General features: G+C 41.3%; 1 protein-coding gene and 1 long non-coding RNA gene across 2 annotated transcripts in view; one reads left to right on the forward strand and one right to left on the reverse strand.

Moving 5' to 3' along the window:
• The window catches only part of LOC123766722 (carbohydrate sulfotransferase 10), an 83,950-nt gene that overhangs the window by 39,113 nt on the left and 22,337 nt on the right, over positions 1 to 22,500 (forward strand). The window lies entirely within an intron of this gene.
• The window catches only part of LOC138353987 (uncharacterized), a 1,700-nt gene continuing 595 nt past the window's right edge, over positions 21,396 to 22,500 (reverse strand). Inside the window, exon 2 of the long non-coding RNA XR_011223367.1 lies at positions 21,396 to 22,352. This is a non-coding gene — a long non-coding RNA (uncharacterized lncRNA). The remainder of the gene's footprint in view (positions 22,353 to 22,500) is intronic.

The raw sequence follows: 22,500 nt of genomic DNA on the forward strand, positions 1-22,500 counted from the left end.
TATATTGGGGGGGGGAGTGTTGCACGTCCCCGGCAGGGTTGCCGAATTGTACATTGAACAACCCCGATGATTCAACACATTTTTTCCAGGTAATTCCCCGGATTCGGTTAATATTAATACGGGCCCAATACGTCTTCGCGGTCGGCTATTTCCGGGGATTGCACACCATTTCACCAGTGTGTGTGAAATTGATATATATATATATATATATATATATATATATATATATATATATATATATATATATATATATATATATATATATATATATATATATATATCCCTATATTATATATATATATATAATCAATAATATATGATATATATCATTAGATAATATAATATATAAAAATCAATATATAATTATATATTGATTTTTATATATTATCTAATAATATATATTGTACATATATATAATGTGTGTGCGTGTGTGTGTTTTATGTATATATATAATATATACGAAAATAACAGTGGGTCGTATAACAGTGGTGGTATGGAAATGCCATTCTCACAAAGCCACTAAACAGTGTGTCGTGTGACTCTAAAAAACTAACAAAATATTTGAGATAAACATTCAGATTTTTCAATGATTTGTAGGTTACAAAATATTACATATTACTAAACATTTACATTTGAGATGTACATTGAGACTTGGAGTAATTTGTAAGTTAAAATCAGAATAATTAAAAACTTATTTATAACTAATGACTTATTGAGAATTTTCAGTAATTTGAAAGTTAAAAGAAGTAAACAAAATTTGTAATTAAAACTAGACATATTACAGTAAAACAATTAGAAATGATATTGGTGATAGTTAACTTTTTGGGAAGCACAGTATTAGGTGAAGTAGTTGTTAAAGGGTCTTAGGTAGATTTTTATTTTTATTTTATTTTTATTTATTTATATACAAGAAGGTACATTGGGTTTGTGAGAATACATAGCATAGTATTTACAATCTTGTAAAGCCACTAGTACGCGCAGCGTTTCGGGCAGATAAAGAATTTAATAATGTCGATAGCATCATGAAAGCAGGCTAGGCTTCTTATTGTGAGAAAGTTAGGTGCCTCTGCTTTACTTCCGAATAAAGTATATATTGAGCAGTTACTTAATTCACTAGGGAGTTCTTTATTTAAAGGGAAAACAGTCGTACAGACTACTATGCTAACCTTGGCCGCCACGCCGGTCATTACCCCAAGAAGTCGCTTCACCTCCCACACCCGCACCAGAGTACGAACGGGTCATTGAATCACAACATTGAACAAAAAGTTGTTGTATTACACGCCAGGGGTTAGATCCATACCAGAGCTTCCTCTATCATCGTTTTAGCATCCTTTACCCTGAACCGGCAGGTGATTTAGAGAGCATATAGGTTCAGGAGGGTGTGTGTGTGTGTGTGTGCGCAAAGCGTAAAATACCCATCTGGCAACCTGTGTATATATTAGAGAGTACGGGAGAGAAACGTATAGTGTCTGGGGGCATCCTCGTAGTGAGGTGGGTACCACTCCCTGTGGTGGGTATTCCCATTATAATCGAGCACAATACCATGCACCTGTCGTCTGGCGCCGCCTTACGGTCCAGTTCAGATATTTAGGTTATGTTAGATATATGTGCTAAATTAGGTCAAAGATGGCGTATGATAGACCTAGGATGTCGCATATTAGGCCTAGGATGTTGAATATTTGGCCAAGGATTAAGCATAGGATGGCACACAATAGGCTTAGGATTGCACATATTAGGCGAAGGATGATGTGTAGGCTAGGGATAGGCTAGGTTGTATAGGTACGATTCCAGTTTTTGATAGGGATCATAAAAATCCCTACCAGGGATCACAAAAATCCCTACCAGGGATCACAAAAATCCCTACCAGGGATCACAAAAATCCCTACCAGGGATTACAAAAATCTCTACCAGGGATCACAAAAATCCCTACCAGGGATCACAAAAATCCCTACCAGGGATCACAAAAATCTCTACCAGGGATCACAAAAATCCCTACCAGGGATCACAAAAATCCCTATCAGGGATCACAAAAATCCCTACCAGGGATCACAAAAATCCCTACTAGGGACCATAAAAATCCCTACCAGGGATCACAAAAATCCCTACCAGGGATCATAAAAATCCCTACCAGGGATCACAAAAATCCCTACCAGGGACCTTAAAAATCCCTACCAGAGATTTTGCGTGATTCAATATACAATCATAGGTCTGTGTTCACAATATCTACAACAGTGTGTTCACAATATTGTAGTTTTGATCAGTGTCCATTGTCAGGCTGTTACTTTGGTAATGTGAGTCTACTGCTCATAATATTATTTTCGAGTAGAAACGAGCGACCTTTTACACTTTCTAGGCGAGATAGTGAATATCTGAGTCACAACTTTTCTAAAAATTCTTGAGGTTTGTCTTCCAAGGTTATCTTAAGTGTAATTTTTGCATTCCATGCTCAAAATAACATCTTAAGTATTAAGAGAAATTGTGTAAATTATTTTAGTTAAATATAATTGTAAGTTCATTCGATTGGTGATATAAATTGAGAAACATTATTTTGAAAACAATAGCCTATTATTGGCTCGTGAAATCTTATTGAATCTTTCTGACGTAACTAAAAAAGTGAATCTTGATATAGGCTGAAAATATATTTTAGTAGAGTTGCAAAGGTTATTTGTCATTAATTCACCAGACTCTCGTGTGGTACACACGAGAGTCTGTACATCTGTAGAGGATGGGAAAGGGTGGTCGTTAAGACGAGATCTTTCAAAAGAAGATAGAGAGAAGCTGAAACTGAACCTCGCCGAGGCAAAACATTTAAATGAGAGCAGGAATGAAGAAGAAATAAATTCTTTTTTCTACAAAGTGATAGGGGTAGGCAAACCAGTAAAGTGGTACATAAAGGCAAACCAACAAAATCAATAGAGAGAGGGGGAGTGAAGAATAAGGAGAGGGGGAACAAGTTCCTGAAGATTGCATACACCAACATAGATGGAGTGAGATCGAAGATACTGGAGTTAAGTGAAGTAATACAGCTGCAGACACCAGACATTGTTGCACTCACGGAGACAAAACTTGAAGATGTAATTTTAAATGAGGTCATATTCCCAAGGGGCTACTCAATTTGGAGACGGGACAGAAAAATTAGGAAAGGCGGTGGCGTTGCTGTGCTGGTAAAAGAACACCTAAAGGTGAAGGAAATAATGACTGCCAATCCACAAGAAGTTGACATAATAGCACTAGAGATCTGCTATGAGGATGATAAACTAATGATGATAAATGCATATAGTCCACCGCCAAGCAGCACATGGTCAAAGGAGGAGCTAGATAGTAAACGTGAAGGTCTTATAACAATAATGAGAGAGATTATAGCGAGAGCGGATAACGATAGATCACGACTGTTGATAGTCGGTGACTTCAACTTGAAATCCATAGACTGGGAAGCATATGAAGCTAAAACAGAAGATTTTTGGACCTGTAAATTTGTAGACCTCATCCTGGAAACATTCTTGTATCAACATGTTAAACAAGCTACGAGGATGAGGGAAGGGGACGTTCCCTCCATGCTAGATTTGATATTTACCAGGAAGGAGGAAGAGATATTTGACATTCAGTACCTTCCTCCCTTGGGTAAAAGTGACCATGTCTTTTTGGGAATAAAGTATGCAATGCGTTATAAGCTGGAAGAAAATAAGGAGGTTGAAGCAGTTGAAAAACCAGACTTCAGGAGAGGACATTATGGTGACCTTAGAAATTTTTTTAGTGAGTATAATTGGACAGACTTGATGCTAGGCAAGGAAGTGAATGAGATGTATGGCAAGTTTTGTGAAATATATGATAAAGGCACAAAAAAATTTATACCAAAACAGAGATGCAGAACTAGGAAACAGGATTGGTTCAATAGAAATTGCGAGAGGGCTAGAGACCGAAAGACACAAAAATGGAATCAATACAGGAAGAGGCCGAACCCCCAAACATACCAGCGATACAAAGATGCAAGAAACAACTACACGGCAGTGAGGAGAGAGGCAGAAAGAAATTTTGAAAAAGGGATTGCGGACAAATGTAAAACAGAACCAGGTCTATTCTATAAATTCATAAACAACAAATTGCAGGTAAAGGATAATATTCAGAGGTTGAAAATGGGAAATAGATTCACGGAAGATGAAAAGGAAATGTGTGAAACACTAAACGAAAAGTTCCAAAGTGTGTTTGTACAAAATGAAATCTTTAGGGAACCAGATACAATAAGAATTCCAGAGAACAACATAGAACACATAGAGGTGTCTAGAGACGAAGTGGAAAAAATGCTCAAGGAGCTCGGTAAGAACAAAGCAGCTGGCCCAGATGGCGTTTCACCATGGGTTCTGAGAGAATGTGCATCTGAGCTCAGCATTCCACTTCACCTGATCTTTCAGGCATCCCTGTGTACAGGAATCGTAGCAGACGGGTGGAAAAAGGCTAACATAGTTCCAATCTACAAAAGTGGCAGCAGGGAAGACCCCCTCAATTATAGACCTGTATCATTGACAAGTGTAATAGTGAAAGTATTGGAAAAACTAATCAAAACTAAATGGGTAGAACACCTAGAGAGAAATGATATAATATCAGACAGACAGTATGGTTTTCGATCTGGAAGATCCTGTGTATCGAATTTACTCAGTTTCTATGATCGAGCCACAGAGATATTACAGGAAAGAGATGGTTGGGTTGACTGCATCTATCTGGACCTAAAAAAGGCTTTCGACAGAGTTCCACATAAGAGGTTGTTCTGGAAACTGGAAAATATTGGAGGGGTGACAGGTAAGCTTCTATCATGGATGGAAAATTTTCTGACTGATAGAAAAATGAGGGCAGTAATCAGAGGCAATGTATCAGAATGGAGAAATGTCACAAGTGGAGTACCACAGGGTTCAGTTCTTGCACCAGTGATGTTTATTGTGTACATAAATGATCTACCAGTTGGTATACAGAATTATATGAACATGTTTGCTGATGATGCTAAGATAATAGGAAGGATAAGAAATTTAGATGACTGTCATGCCCTTCAAGAAGACCTGGACAAAATAAGTATATGGAGCACCACTTGGCAAATGGAATTTAATGTTAATAAATGTCATGTTATGGAATGTGGAATAGGAGAACATAGACCCCACACAACCTATATATTATGTGAGAAATCTTTAAAGAATTCTGATAAAGAAAGAGATCTAGGAGTGGTTCTAGATAGAAAACTATCACCTGAGGACCACATAAAGAATATTGTGCAAGGAGCCTATGCTATGCTTTCTAACTTCAGAATTGCATTTAAATACATGGATGGCGATATACTAAAGAAATTGTTCATGACTTTTGTTAGGCCAAAGCTAGAATATGCAGCTGTTGTGTGGTGCCCATATCTTAAGAAGCACATCAACAAACTGGAAAAGGTGCAAAGACATGCTACTAAGTGGCTCCCAGAACTGAAGGGCAAGAGCTACGAGGAGAGGTTAGAAGCATTAAATATGCCAAAACTAGAAGACAGAAGAAAAAGAGGTGATATGATCACTACATACAAAATAGTTACAGGAATTGATAAAATCGACAGGGAAGACTTCCTGAGACCTGGAATTTCAAGAACAAGAGGTCATAGATTTAAACTAGCTAAACACAGATGCCGAAGAAATATAAGAAAATTCACCTTCGCAAACAGAGTGGTAGACGGTTGGAACAAGTTAAGTGAGAAGGTGGTGGAGGCCAAGACCGTCAGTAGTTTCAAAGCGTTATATGACAAAGAGTGCTGGGAAGACGGGACACCACGAGCGTAGCTCTCATCCTGTAACTACACTTAGGTAATTACACTTAGGTAATTACACACGTGTAGGTTGTACGAGTATACTCTGCAGGTGTCTTGCCTGGGTATTGCTGACGGCGAGTCCTCAGGAGTGACAGACATCCGTCCCTCATGCCTGTCCTACACACTGCCTGTGGGTGGACGGTAAATAGTCGGAATGATGGGGAGCGTGGCCCGAGGTCATGGTTCATGTCCTCAGGCCATGGACCATGTCTATGGTTGATGTTATGGTTGATGTATCTCTGATAGCCACTTGCCTCTCTCTCTCTCTCTCTCTCTCTCTCTCTCTCTCTCTCTCTCTCTCTCTCTCTCTCTCTCTCTCTCTCTCTCTCTCTCTCTCTCTCTCTCTCTCTCTCTCTCTCTATCTCTCTCTCTTTCTCTTTCTCTCTATCTTTCTCTCTATCTCTCTCTCTATCTTTCTTTCTCTCTCTCTCTCTCTCTATCTTTCTCTCTCTCTCTCTCTCTCTCTCTCTCTCTCTCTCTCTCTCTCTCTCTCTCTCTCTCTCTCTCTCTCTCTCTCTCTCTCTCTCTCTCTCTCTCTCTTTCTCTCTCTGATAGTTACTTTTATAATCCATAAACCCGCTAAGACCACCAAATTCTATATTGTATCCGCCAAATTTTGTCCTCATAAACTGTGTTCAAGCCGCCCAACTCACTAGATCATAATAAACGTCTCGGTAACCGCAGGATTGTCCCACAGCAGCTGTCCTGAAGACCAGTGAGTCGGGTCAACGTCCATAAAATTACACCCACGGAGCCTGCGGAAGAGGACAGGTTCGGGACTTTAAATAAAGTTGATAAAACAGGTTCGCTCGTTGCTTACCATGTAACGCGTTCTTGCTGCAACTTCTGTATGTTGTGTGTGTATATTACTTCGATTACGTAACACTTAACAGTGTGTATTTTCTGCATTTATTCTGGTACTGGCTCTGTATACATACTGTATACGAGAAAGTTGTACATCTATGAACAAGCGAATGATATAGTTTTTAGCTCGTTCACCGCTGACGTGATGTGAACCAGTATTTCCTGTTGATTTTCTGAGCGGCATCCGACGACAGCGGCTTGAAATACAAGTACCCCGCTGGGGGACTCCTTGACGTTATCCTAGTTTTGTTGTCTACTGGTAGTGTTTTATAGCTAGTTTTGTTAGTTTATGATGTGTACCCCTCCTGTGGGCGGTAGTGGAGGAGTCAGACGCCCAGTACCCATCCTGCCTGTAGTGGAGGGAAAATTAGATACATCACACACAGAGATCACACTAACGTGATGCATCAAATGATTAGTCGATCAGTCGTAGCTCAGTCGATTAAGGCAGTGTCTGGGATGCTCCCGGACGCAGGTTCGAATCCTCGTCACGACCCTTGTGGATTTGTTCATTAGATACACCAAATCGGGCAGAAATAAAAAACTGATCGATGTTACATTAATGTTCATTAATATTGGTTTGCCTGTTTACAGGTTTCGGAAACCACTACATTTTTTTATTGTCTTTTACAAAAATACTTTTTTTTAAATAGTAAGCTTTTCTTTTAAAATAAATTTTTAAACAAATGATTACTGTGACAGCTCTTTCTACTAACTTTTTCTCCAGTCTAATGCATGGAGCACAACTGACTGGGTGCTCACTACGTTATACAGTAAACTCGTGTGTGTGTGTGTGTGTGTGTGTGTATATATATATATATATATATATATATATATATATATATATATATATATATATATATATATATATATATATATAATAAATATAGATAATATATATATAATATGAGATAAACGGCATATTACATAATTTACCATTTACAGAATAACGCTCAAATATGAGGTCAGTTTTTGGTGTGTACTCTTATATGGCAACTTTGGAGGGAGGGGGAACTATTAGGAGAAAGTACCAAGTCATTACGACTACATAGCACTTGGAAGAAGTCAGGATAAGGATTTGGGGTGGGACGGGGGGAAAGGAATAGTGCCCAACTACTTGGACGGTTGGGGATTAAACCCCGACCTGCATGAAGCGAGACCGTCGCTCTACCGCTAGCACTTTGGAGGAATTAAAGTGTTTTTCAATTTTCATAAATAATTTATTGGCTCCACTAATTATTTACATCAGGTGGTGTATAAATTAAGAATCAACTGACGTAAACACTTCTCTAAGCTAACATGGAGTACACAGACGCCTTCTCTTCAGTGGGTGAGGGACTCCAGGGTCCACCTCGGCTCCGGTCATCACAGTCGAGTTGGGAGAGAACGTTTTACCCGTAGATTCCATAACCACCACCACCGAGTCCTCCGAATCCACCTCCTCCGAATCCACCACCTACTCCATATCCGCCTCCTCCGAATCCGCCGCCTCCGAATCCGCTTCCTCCGAATCCACTTCCTCCGAATCCACTTCCTCCGAATCCACTTCCTCCATATCCTCCATATCCTCCTCCGTGACTACCTCCATAGAGTCCACCTCCACCATAGTATCGACGATGGGCCTCCGCCTCGGGGTCAGGGAGAGCGAAGGGAGCAGGGAAGGCTAGGGCCGCCCCCAGCAGGGCACACGCCACCAACCACATCATTGTCTGCAGGGAGAACAAGCAACCCATTAGCCCTGGTGGTTAATCAGCGTTAATTATGTGTGGGTCTGCAGGGAGAACAAGCAACCCATTAGCCCAGGTAGTTAATTAGTGTTAATTATGTGTGGGTCTGCAGGGAGAACAAGCAACCCATTAGCCCTGGTGGTTAATCAGTGTTAATTATGTGTGGGTCTGCAGGGAGAACAAGCAACCCATTAGCCCTGGTGGTTAATCAGTGTTAATTATGTGTGGGTCTGCAGGGAGAACAAGCAACCCATTAGCCCTGGTGGTTAATCAGTGTTAATTATGTGTGGGTCTGCAGGGAGAACAAGCAACCCATTAGCCCTGGTGGTTAATCAGTGTTAATTATGTGTGGGTCTGCAGGGAGAACAAGCAACCCATTAGCCCTGGTGGTTAATCAGTGTTAATTATGTGTGGGTCTGCAGGGAGAACAAGCAACCCATTAGCCCTGGTGGTTAATCAGTGTTAATTATGTGTGGTGACAGGCCCCTGTTTCTCGTGAAACAAATCTCTTGACAAGTATTTGCATGCTTCCTAATTTTGTCCTTAAGAATTGAACTGACATTTGAGCCAAATTAAACAGTCTATTGTGGTGGCCTTACTAACCCTTCCGTGGTTGATAGTACTTAAACACCAAACCAACCTGAATTAATACAATATATAAAGTCTTAAACAGCTGAAATATCTTCTTACACTAAAGATCGCCTTTGAAACGCAAACTTGAGACCAGTACAAATCACAATATTAATTTTTTTATTATATGGACAAAATCTAAAAGCCATTCACAAAAACCTTGACACGAAATAACATTAAAATATAAATGCTACTAGCAAGTTAATTTGATTTGTTGCTGTGATAAAGAGCCTATCAACCTCTAGTCATAGACTAGAGGGTTATTAATGCCACACAACTACTCCCACTGTAATCACTTTATATTATGTTGTATATGTATATTATGGGAAATACCATGTTTAAATTTTCTTCATTTGCGAATGCATTTCGTGAAATTTTATGTAACAACACTTCGAGCGAAAATTTCTTTGTAGTTAACGAATATTAAAACATGTATAAAATTAGTTCACACATTTCCACAGTTCAATCGCGCTATAAGAATTATAGTTAAAAATTGCATTTTTAATATACAAGAACGTTTCCAACTAATGATTATAACATGGTGGGTTATTGAAGCCTAGTAGCGCCAGTATCACCACGGACGCAATAAAACTTAATATCTAATATGCAAGAAGAGGTTTAGTTCCTCACTGTTTGATTCAAATATAACTTTGGGTTCGCCCTGCAATCACAATGGCCTGATATATCATTGAAAAAAAAAATTGGAGGCAACGGGGTGACTTGAACTCGCGTTTAGGTGATTCTCAGACATGCGATTCCCAATGTCAGTATATATATATATAGACACTGAGAAATATACCTTTCGGTATATATTCATTAAGGAATGTACTCAGACGTCAACCTTACCAGTTTCATGTTGATAAAATGAAGTAGACTGTTGCAGGAGTAAGAGCGCCGTCTGTCTGTGCTGGGATGGGTAAGGTGTCTGGCTTTTATACAAAACTGGTGCAGAGGGGGAAAAAAATAAGTGGGATGAACTGGGGGGGAAATCCTCAATAGTTGTTTTTTTGGGGGGCAGGGAGGAGCCAAAAGCTGTCGTTCAGTTCGGGGAAACGGTTAACAATAGTATAAGGCAAATGTATATTAATATATCGCACCAACCACCTCTAGTCAACCTTACAATTTACCAACACCACACCGGTAACAATATTTACCGTCATCATAGTTACAGAGCGAGAATACTTTGACGAATAATAAACGAGATGGCATGGTGAGCGCGTCCCCCTGGTCCGGCGAACAAGGACTTCCCACCTCCAGAGCCAATGACTGCCTTCGGGCCGCAGTACTTTGGCGTTCCCCTCCCGTCGGGACGAAGGAGTCATCCTGTGGTCGGAGTGTGAAGCCTCGGTCATGGTTGGGTGTACGGGGCTCGCACATGCAATGGCGGACCGGCTTCGCTATAACATTCTGGCGAGTTTTTGCCGCCTCGGGGATGTCATACGTTTCATAAACATGCAACACACTGTTGACAAGTGTACCGCTGTTAAATATAGCCACCTCGAGGTGTCACGAGGAGGAAATTATATCAAATTTACAAAAAAGTTTAAATTTAAATTTATGATAAATGGCGGGAGAGGACGAAGAGGCAGCGGAAGGTGACCGCAGGAGGCGGCGAGGACGCGGTCAGTGGCCGGCGTAGGACACGGGCCCAGGACGAGAATATAATGTCCGCTCTTCAGTGTCATGGACACAGTTCTCGTAATTCTTTGTTACTTTGTGTCCTTTAAATAAGTACTTGAGCTGTTGTTTGTCAGGGGTCTCGCTGGAGCTGTTGTTTGTCAGGGGTCACGCTGGAGCTGTTGTTTGTCAGGGGTCTCGCTGGAGCTGTTGTTTGTCAGGGGTCTCGCTGGAGCTGTTGTTTGTCAGGGGTCACGCTGGAGCTGTTGTTTGTCAGGGGTCACGCTGGAACTGCTGTTTGTCTATTTATTTGAACTCAGGTTCTTGGTTCAACTCGATTCTTTTGTCACAATCAGTTTATTTACGCAAATGAAGGCCAAATGGTGTGCACTCATCGGGGACAAGAAGACTGTTAGGGGTGATCGAGGGTCCCCACGAGCTCAACCATCGTCTTACCCTGGATGAAACCTTTCCCCCAAGTTCCCCAACTTCCAGGTACCTATTTTCTGCTCAGTGACTAGAGGAAATCAGGATTACGAAGCGTTCGCAGACGTATCTCCCTGCTTGGGATCTATTTATTTATTTATTTATTTATTTATTTATTTATTTATTTATTTATTTATTTATTTATATACAAGAAGGCACGTTGGGTTTATTAGAGTAGATAGTCTTGAAGTTGTACATTCTCGTAAAGCCACTAGCACGCATAACGTTTCGGGCAGATCCTTAATCTAACATATAATTTTAAGTAGGTAATTTCTAGCAAAATTAAAAATGTTTACAGGTACATTATAGGAAACTATAAAAATACATTGTATAAGAAATTTGACAGGAAAAACGTAGATACATTAAAGTAAATTTAAGGATTATACACAGGTATAGTTTGGCATAATTTGAGGATTATTGCAAGATACAATGGAGCAAACTATGTGTATAACATGATATAAGAAAACAGCAATGCTACATTGCTGGATTCGAACTCTGGCCCAATCATTTGTGAGCCGACTGTACTAACAACTGTTGTTGGGATTTTTTTTTATTAATTATTTAATTTTAAACCGAAATAAAATGACGATATCACATAGCGTTGAAAGTAGCTGACCATACGCACAGATCATTGATTTCCATTGATCATGTGCATTAAATTATTTTGCCCTTATTTTAGCTTATTTATCATTTAAAATAAGTTTTCTCGTGCTATGCGTTCATTATCATTATCACACTACCATATACTTTGTTTGGGCTGTATTTGCTAAATTATAAGCAGCTTGAGGTAAGATTTGGAAAATTTGGCGAGTGGGTCTTGGTAATTCTACGGATCCTATTTGGTTTTTAATATACTTTTCCTATATTTACATAATTGTTAACGGCAATTTGTGTTTAATAATGTGTAGTTGAACCAGTATTACCCCTCGGAGTGACAAATAATGTTATCTAAATTGCATAAACTTTATTATATTTTAAATATATTGTTAGGTAATATATTTAATTTATGTCGATATTATTAGTCTTAGACTAATAATGTTTACAAATATTATTTTGCACACTTCTTGTACGCTGAAAACTGGGAATTTCAATATAGTGTTCAAATGAGGTTACTGTATCAAATTTGCTGAATTTCTCTCTTTAGAAACTGCGTTATAACCCAGTACTGTAGGAACGGTCAAAGTTTAATTTGCCTCTGGTTTACAACAGACGCAGCTGCTGTATTTATAAAGCATCATAAGTAAACTCTCACATCGCAAAGTATTTTGATCTTTTCTTTTCGAGGTTTCACCGAAACTTTTCTGGCTACTATGAGTGTCCAGGGACGCAGTGTAAATAGTTTCTCTTAATAAATCACGTTAACTATTTATTTTGATAGGTTGTAACTGCGTACACAGTTTCACCGTGCTAGATCACAGTATTAGAATGGGAATCTGAGGCTTTATTGGTAACAACTTGTGCAAATCATTTCTATTCTGGCTGTACTGAAGAGGTGTACAATGGTGTATATTAAACTGAATTTTAGTTAACAATTTGAGTGGCTCAATATATATATATTGATAAACTGCTGTGTAGTGCTTCAGCATGCTAGAAAGCTAGGATTGGTGGTAGAGTTCAAGATCCACCAGATTTAGAAAGACTGTAATACAAGAGTTCATAGATTTTTTTTGTTCTTTTGTCATTGATTGTTCTCAATTCTGAGACGAGCAAAAAATATAGCCACCTGCTGGTTTTACCAAACTGTATACCGAATACTGGGGTTTCTGACGATCATTAGGACCTGACTCACAGTGACTCCCAAGACTTGACTGACAGGAGGGTGACTCCCAAGACCTGACTGACAGGAGAGTGACTCCCAAGACCTGACTAACAGTGACTCCCAAGACCTGACTGACAGTGACTCCCAAGACCTGACTGACAGGAGAGTGACTCCCAAGACCTGACTAACAGTGACTCCCAAGACCTGACTGACAGTGACTCCCAAGACCTGACTGACAGGAGAGTGACTCCCAAGACCTGACTGACAGGAGAGTGACTCCCAAGACCTGACTGACAGGAGAGTGACTCCCAAGACCTGACTGACAGGAGAGTGACTCCCAAGACCTGACTGACAGGAGAGTGACTCCCAAGACCTGACTGACAGGAGAGTGACTCGTCAAGACCTGACTGACAGGAGAGTGACTCCCAAGATCTGACTGACAGGAGAGTGACTCGTCAAGACGGAGACAGGTGATGAGCCAGTTGTGGGGTCCGTGTTTAGCGTCACACACATTATACAAGGAGTGGCATGCACTTCCTGCAAGTCACCAGTCTGCATCAGTTCGTCAAGGAGCCGCCTCGTATTGGCCAATATACCTTCTGCAGTTACCTTTGTTCATATGTCAAGTGTGTTAAGTATTCGGAGGGGCTAGACACTCAGAGCTTCACGAGGTAGTATAGTATACATGTGCTGGTTGGGAAGTTAGCAGGTGTTTATGGCCTTAATAACCCCGCATGTGTTGGATAACATGCAGTCGTTACCTTGATGCTTTTCAGTATTGGATTCCTCAAACGCACATTACAAGGGAAAACAAATTTTGAATGTCTGGTTATAACAAAATACTAAATGACCCCCTGGATTACCTCTGCTCATGTTTCATTACTACTCCCGTAGTTCGTGTTGTGGATAACAGCAAGGGGGACGACCGCTGACTTGGGTTTTTGGTTCGAATTGTGTTTTAAGCCAGAGTATTCATAGCTAACTTTAAGAAATGTCTCCAGATGCTCTAACTAAAACCAATACCATTCATTATGTACTCGCCAGGATGGCTTCACTGGTCTGACTTATATTAGTTAAAAATGTCTTACATGTTTTAAGATTTGACTCGAGGTGATGAGACAGTTTGCATGCTCTAGGGTCTAAAGTTTACACTCAGACCTTTCATACATCTGCGGGAAGGCGTTACGCTCGTGGGCAGATATTGAATTTTCTATATAATAATTATAATCTGATCACAGTGAGTGTGTTGTTTAATATACATGCAACCCATTCTCAGGCTAGGCTCCTGAAAGCTGCGGCCGTCCCACCCCCCTGAAACGTATTCATAAATGTTAATGTGTTGTGTATTATAAATAGGTTTGTTCTCGTTTATATATTAGTATTATATATATTGTTGTTTTAGATTCAGCTACTCAGAACAAGAAGTTCCAGTAGCACGGGCTATGGTGATCCCGTGGGTATTATATATATTAACGTTCTATATATAGTTAGGCGTAGGTAAGATGTTTAGTTCCTATTGACGATTATTTGTATTTGAAGTACGTGCATGGGTGAAGCATTTACAGAGTTGCGACTGTAGCAGAGGTCGTCAGCGAAGCTCTGATTGGGAAGTGATCGAACGTAATCAGTAACGTCGTGTGTAAACTGTTTTCCAATCATAAACAGGGGGTTTGGTATTTAGATTAATGAGCATTTGACCTTTGTTGATGAGGACATGGCGATACATGTTAAGCATATATCTAGGTCTCCTTCAGGTCGAACTACAGATCTTTCTCAGGGTGCAACCTCACAACAAGCTGATTAACTCCTGGGTTACCTGTTTACTGCTAGGTGAACGGAGGTATTAGGTGATAGCAAATTACCCATCCATTTCTGTCCTGCCCAGGATACGAGCCCTGGAGTTAACTTTAGCCCCTGGACTATATTCAAGACTGAAGTATCCTTTGTTGCTTGGCCAGTAAGCAATTGTGGTTGTCTTAACTACATGTTGATAAACCTTAAACTCAACAACACACTAGAAAGTCTCAGGTTTCGGGTAGCTCTTCGAAGAACAAGCTCCCGACTCCCTTGCACCCGGGTTGTTGAAGACATTCGGGAGGTCCGTAGCCCCTGGCCGCTCTCCGTGTTGCCTGACTGGTGTTATGGGCGGCCCCGGCGGGGTCACCCACCTCCCCCCAGGCCACCACATCCCGTTCCAACTACCTGCCTAAGACATTTGAACGAGTTCGTGCGAGCTGACGACGGGAAGAACTGTTTCTGGCACAGCTCCAGCACCAACATCATAAAACATTTACACAATTATTGACTCGCACAACTATCTGGAGGAAGGAAATAAGGGAAGAACGTTAAGCCGAGGAGGAGAGTATATTGCAGACTACAAACTGAAAACATACCTTAAACAGACCGTACAGACTGCCGGATGATTTAGTTTAGCTACAAGGACGGCGGGAACTGTTGATGTTCATCAGCCCGACGGCAGCCCAAGTTGTTAAGAATGTGAGAGTCGGTAATTGGGCATCCACGTTGCAAGTTGAACACTTTGCTCTCATTGTAGCACTCAAAGATTATTTAGCCATTACACCACCAGCCACGGGATGGGTGTGGCGTGCACGAGACCAGAAGTATAAAGTGGAACAAGCTAAGCGTCATTTTGACTTTTTTTCAATAAAAAGATCGGCGTCCACACTCGGAGCTCCAATTACCTGGTAAGTGAAAACTATTAATATGCTAGGGAAATGGGCCGCCATATTAGCAAGTATTTGAAATTGAAATTGAAATAAGTTTATTGAGGTAAAATACATAAAGGGATGGGGTAGCTCAAGCTATTCTCACCCCGTTCAGTACGTCGTGTTAATACATACATAGACACACATCACAAACAATGAACATATTACCGAACATTCTGAGAGATAAACATATGCATTTCCTCCTTTACACATTAACAAGTATTGTATTGTGATGGCAACTGTGACGTTTGTTTTTTGTTAACTATTGTGCATTACCTCGAAACAGTTATGCATTGGAAGTAAGATAAGGTAATTATGAGGGGAAAACACACTATACGAGGACTGGATAGGAGCTGGGATGTGAGGACGCAGAAAAGGAACAGAGCCTAAGCACTGAGACCATCAGGGATGAAACACCAACTGCAAGAAGCGAGAACCTTGTTGTACCGACTGGTCCAAGTGGTTGGCTCCATCACAAGTAAGGTTATCTTGCTTTGGTTTGCTTGCTTTGCGTTTGCCTGCGTTTTCTTGCTTTGACTAATAATCCACAAGGGCCGTGATGAGGGTTCGAACTTACGTCCGGGATGATCCCAGACGCGCCTTAGTCTTGGTGTATAAATAACTACCAGTTTTGGAGGATGGATTGATTAAATACCAACTATATTTTTGTATGCAAATTGTGTTGTGGTATGCTAAATGGTGGTGTTGCTAGGCGCGTCTGGTCAAGTTACTCCTATTATTTTGCCACGTTTTCTGTGCATTCTGGGCGCCCTAGGTCAGACTACGCTATTTTGCCTTATTTAACTGAATTTACCCGAAAGGCCACTAATACTAGTGACCTCGATGAGCACAGGTAAACTTGTCACACTTCAGTCAGCCCACACCATATCACAGATATTATTATTATTATTATTATTATTATTATTATTATTATTATTATTATTTATATTTATTATTACTATTATTTTAATACTTGTTGCATGGCAGCTAATCACTCACAGCGTGTTTAGATCCTAAAACAAAGAAGTATTAACGTATTCACACTTAATTATTATATACTAAATGCGGGAAGAGACACACCAGAAAGTGTGATGCCTTAGTGTGTACCGTCCTAAAAGTATGACGATATGGACCGGCAGTAGCAGTCTTTATTGTTGATTCACAGTCGGGGATCCGGGCTGGGCAGAAATGGTTGAGAACTCATATTTTTTTTTTTTTTTTACCTGATACCTATGTTAACCTAGCAGTAAATAGGTCCTCGCAAGTTAGGTCATTATTGCGGGTTGCTTCCTGGGGAATGTCAATAGTTCGACCTTTGGGAGGGATCTCGGTCCCCCCCAAAAGTCGAACTACAAAACCTATGAAAAATTGTCCTGTCCCCAGCAACAGAAATTTTGTCGTCTAGGAAATGTATATGGTTTATCTCTCAATGTTCGATAATATGTTTATTGCTTGTGATGTGTGTCTATGTATGTATTAACACGATGTACTGAAAGGGGTGAGAATAGCTTGAGCTACCTCATCCCTTTGTGTGTATTTTACCTCAATTAACTTATTTCAATTTCAATTTCAATTTTGTCATCTGGGGAATGTAGGCACGTAGAAAACGCACAACTATGGAGGAGTAACTTTATTATTGTCTGAATTTTGAACCTTTACCTTATAAAAATTACAAAAAATAAATAATATTTATAATAATAATTTGTATTTATATAACATGCATACATTAGACATGATGCAATGGAGTATGTGTGGGCACACAACGCATGTTATATATAGACACACTAATACGCAGAACGTTGTATGACAGCAACTCTGCACGAGGTACTCTGTTTGGATAAAGGTTATTAAAGGGACTACTTGTAGCTTACATATAGTGTAAATGAGGGTGATGTATATTGCACTGGACGACGACCAGGATAAAGCTGATTATTTTGTGTGAATTCAAATAGCAGAGCCTAGCATGGTGCGACCCGTCCTCACACTAGGCTGTTTAAAGCAGCGGCCGCCCTCCCCAGACTCATTCATCCATTTTAACATGCTGTGTGTTAAACAATGGTGGTAGTTCTTATAGATTCAGCTACTCGGAACAAGTTCCAATTAGATGAAGTAGTAGTTCCAAGTCACGGCCCTTGTGGAATTGTTCAATTGATGCATCACGCTATTGTGATTAATTATGGCCCTATTAATGCTTTAGCATATATATATATATATATATATATATATATATATATATATATATATATATACCCCTGTCCAGCATTTTCTGTTAAAGAAGAATGAAAAAAATATATACTTGTTGATCGAAGCCTTTTAAGTATTTATATTAGGGCCTAGGATTGCTTATATTGGGCCTAGGAGAGGCTATATTGGGACATTGGTTAGCCTGCATTTGCATTGCTCTTTAGAAAACCACTAGTACAAACGTGGACAATTTTGTTTGCGCCACGGTCCAAATCTGGATTTTTTGCTTTGGTGGTCACTCTATACAGTCATTTTGGAGGACGATGGGATGAGTTATATGGCTAAGCCTCACTCCCTGGCAGGACGGGCACCTGCAGGTCCCTGGTACACGAAGTGAACCTACCGTCCAAGGGCTCGCCGCGCCTTTTTTCTATGGTGGTCGGGGACGGAACTGTGTCTTGTTTACTACACTTGCATGGCATCAGTGTTAGATCACTGACGCCTTGTGGTGGAGGTCCGGGTCGCCAGCAAGTTGGGGGTGATGGTGGTGGTAGTGGTGGGGGAAGGTAGCTGGGGAGGGTGGAGGGGAATTTGGGGGTAGAGGGGAAGAGCAGCAACAAAAAGATGGAATTGGTATCGTGTTGAAAAGGATACAAGTACTGGCTTCCATGTTGAAGTCGTCTTCCTCACTGAGCGTGAAGTTGACGGGCCTTCTCGTCATATATCATAAGACTACTGTCTTATCTACCATGTTGCGTGTGGCTAGAGTAACACTGTGTTGCGTGTGGCTAGAGTAACACTGTGTTGCGTGTGGCTAGAGTAACACTGTGTTGCGTGTGGCTAGAGTAACACTGTGTTGCGTGTGGCTAGAGTAACACTGTGTTGCGTGTGGCTAGAGTAACACTGTGTTGCGTGTGGCTAGAGTAACACTGTGTTGCGTGTGGCTAGAGTAACACTGTGTTGCGTGTGGCTAGAGTAACACTGTGTTGCGTGTGGCTAGAGTAACACTGTGTTGCGTGTGGCTAGAGTAACACTGTGTTGCGTGTGGCTAGAGTAACACTGTGTTGCGTGTGGCTAGAGTAACACTGTGTTGCGTGTGGCTAGAGTAACACTGTGTTGCGTGTGGCTAGAGTAACACTGTGTTGCGTGTGGCTAGAGTAACACTGTGTTGCGTGTGGCTAGAGTAACACTGTGTTGCGTGTGGCTAGAGTAACACTGTGTTGCGTGTGGCTAGAGTAACACTGTGTTGCGTGTGGCTAGAGTAACACTGTTGCGTGTGGCTAGAGTAACACTGTGTTGCGTGTGGCTAGAGTAACACTGTTAAAGTTAGTGTTGGCCCAAGCATCGGCCACTTCCTTTGTTCAGTGTAATATATGAGGTGAGATCTCTTCAGGCATTTTACCCACAATTTAGTGTATTTCCTTCTGTGCCTGGCTTAGTGGAGCGTCAGAATATAATTTATGATATAAGTAATGACCTTCAATCTACGGCCATTGACAAAGATGTCCCAGACTTGTGACACAGCCAATGCCGTCAAGAGCCTTAGACGTGCGAGTCGAGATATTCGATAGTCCAACTCTTCTTACAATGCATTTAGCGTAGGCCTATTTAGTTTTGTCGGTATATTAAGCATGTTTATTGTCATAGTTTGCGAAAGCTGGTTAAATGATAAGAATTGCCAGTAAGGTAATCCCATCACCGTTCGCATAATACAGCTTCGTTAAAATGTTCAGCTGAAGAAAGTTACAATAGAACTAACATTCTGACACAAGAAAAGGCTTCAAGCTCAAGAAGCCACAATAAATTTAGAACAAAACAAGAGATGTATTTTTTTTCACTCACAGGGTTATAAACCCGTGGAACACCAGACCAGCCACAACAGTCAGTGTCAAGGCATTAAAATCCAGCTGGAAAAAAATCCTCAGGAACAATGGGAGGAGATTTTTCACAAGCCGCCGGCTTCCTGTCCCTGCCGAGGCCACTTGAAAGATGGTGGCCTCTCAGGTAAATTCGGGTAAAACTTTCATGCTGGTTCACAGGTACACTTAAACATTTTCGTTCGAATATTTCACTTGCAAGAAACAGAGCTTGTGATACTTAGAGTAATTAATGTGGAGTAAATGATATGATGGCATATGTCTTACTAGTGACAAGTAGCAAGAACGCACCGTATAAAAGACGGTGAAGCAAACACAATGTCAAGAAAGGTAGACATGATCATGTTGAAGGTCACACACACAATCTGCGCATTGTCATCATGCCTAATAGTGACTCCAGTTGCTTACAAATGCGATTACTGCAGTGCGGGTTCTGAATATTGTTGTACATATCATTGAAAGTGCCAACAACGATGAGATGGTCTACCTTGCATTGAATTCACTGAGGATAACTATCTGCCTTGCATTGAAGTTACTAAGAGTAATTATCTGCCATGCATTGAAGTTACTAAGGGTAATTATCTGCCTTGCATTGAAGTCACCAAGGATGATGGTCGGGTTTAGCACAGTTTTGAAGGTTCACATAATTAAACATGTCAGCAGATTGGAAATATTGAGGTAAGTTTCCTTCATAAATTCTTACTCCGCGGTACTGAAGCCCTTCGGTTCTGTAGCTGTGATATCTGTAACCTGCGAGATGTAGAAGTTAAACGATTAATGGTTGTAGGCAAGAGGGGGGAGAGGATGTAGGAGGGGGGTCGGAGATTGGGTGTGGTGAAGGGGCCCTGGGGGTGGATATGGGATTATATTCAGCTTTTGCTACAGTTCTGGCTGTTTATTTGCCCTTCGCAGTAGCTGTTAGCAGGACTTACACCGGGCCCTTTCCATCCATCTCTACTGGGCATGGTCCTTGGCCCTACCTTCTCTCATTGAGGGAGATGGGTAAAGGATAGTTCTTCCTCCCCCGCCACTTCCCTCCCTAGTGGAGATTAGTCCTGGGCCCTCCCTTACATCGCTGGTGGGGATCGAGTAGGGACAGTCCTGGGTGGTGCTTTCCCTCACCCAGGAAAAGCACCCACTCCGGCGAGACACTGAGGTTAAATAACCCGTCACATTGCTTTAATAATTCACACAAGTGCTGTAAAACTTACTAGCACATCACTGAGAACATATTCGCCTCGCAGCCCCTATAAAACCGGCTGATATCTTACCCGGAGACCATAAATAAATCCTTGAAGGTTGTATTTTGATTTTAAAAGCACATAGGATTTCCCGGATGCAGTTGTCACCTGTGACGGGAGCTGGAGATAGTTGGCAGCGAGGCTTCCGCAGCGGCGTACACCACGAGTATTTGAAGGTCATTAGCCCCTTAATGCTACTTCTTAACTTCTGTCTCCTCCACCCCCTTTATTACCACCTTGTCACCTGTGGCCACCCCACCCCACTATGGCCACCGTCTCCCTACGTGATGGTACGAATATTAAGACAATAATCTCCTTATTATTCGGGTGAAAGTACATGTCTAAGAACACGTTAATGTTACTAATGATGTACGCAACATGTTCCTGGTATGCTTCATTACTTGCAACTCTTGTACATGTTGTACTCTGTGCGTATTGGATAAGAATAAGCATCACATATATATGCCAAAAAATATATTTAAAATGCAAATACATTTTGATTGTTAATAACTCATAATAATTTATATTTTTTTATACGGTACATAATTGATTTTGTTTAATGTACAATATTGGAATAGAGGTAATATAATGCCTTGAGTATGCTTGAGGTGAGGTTTATCACAGAGATCCCTAACAATGTTGTATGGACGGGGGAAGTTCATATTAGCTGCGTGCTTTTGAGTTCAGTCAGCGAGGATATATTTTAGTCAGCAATTTACGTCGTTAAAAATAACGAATAATTTAGTGACACAAAATTGATTTATGAAAACACACATGTCTGTTAATGTTGGTATGTGGTGGTTAACTATGCTGTTTGATGCCAGGACCTGCGCGAGGAGACCTGCGCAGGCCGGCTTTCATGCCCCTTTTCCTAGCTTAGCGTCAGCTTGTGGTCCTTATTCACGGGGCCACCTGCGCACTGCAGCACGGGTCCACCTGCGCACTGCAGCACGGGTCCACCTGCGCACTGCAGCACGGGGGCCACCTGCGCACTGCAGCACGGGTCCACCTGCGCACTGCAGCACGGGTTCACCTGCGCACTGCAGCACGGGGGCCACCTGCGCACTGCATTACAGGTCCACCTGCGCACTGCAGCACGGGGCCACCTGCGCACTGCAGCACTTGGCCATTAAATATGTGAATGGAGGTGGCTTCCCCAACTTCTTTTCTGAACGCACCCTTAGCGTTAATGGTGTTCATGGCCGAAGCCATGATAGTCGGTGAAGTGTGAGTGGCCCCCGGACGGGTAGTAGGTAGTGTAGTGGGTGTGGTCGCCATGGTGGACGTGGGTGCTGAAGGGAGCACCGAATGGGTTGTACTGTCTGTGATATCCACCAAAGCCAAACTGAGCCGCGGCCAGAGGACTCGGCAGGGCCAGACCCGCCGCCACACACACACACATGATAACCAGTATCTGCGGGAACACATTGTGTTAATAGGATTTTTCGCCGGGGTTAATTTAAAATAGATGATTAATCATATTTTAAGGATACTCGCAAATACATTCAAGTATGTTTATTGAGACGAGAAAGAAATATATCTCAAAGGGATAGAGTAGCTTA

Source organism: Procambarus clarkii, chromosome 60 (assembly GCF_040958095.1).
Source record: "Procambarus clarkii isolate CNS0578487 chromosome 60, FALCON_Pclarkii_2.0, whole genome shotgun sequence".
NCBI lineage: Eukaryota > Metazoa > Arthropoda > Malacostraca > Decapoda > Cambaridae > Procambarus > Procambarus clarkii.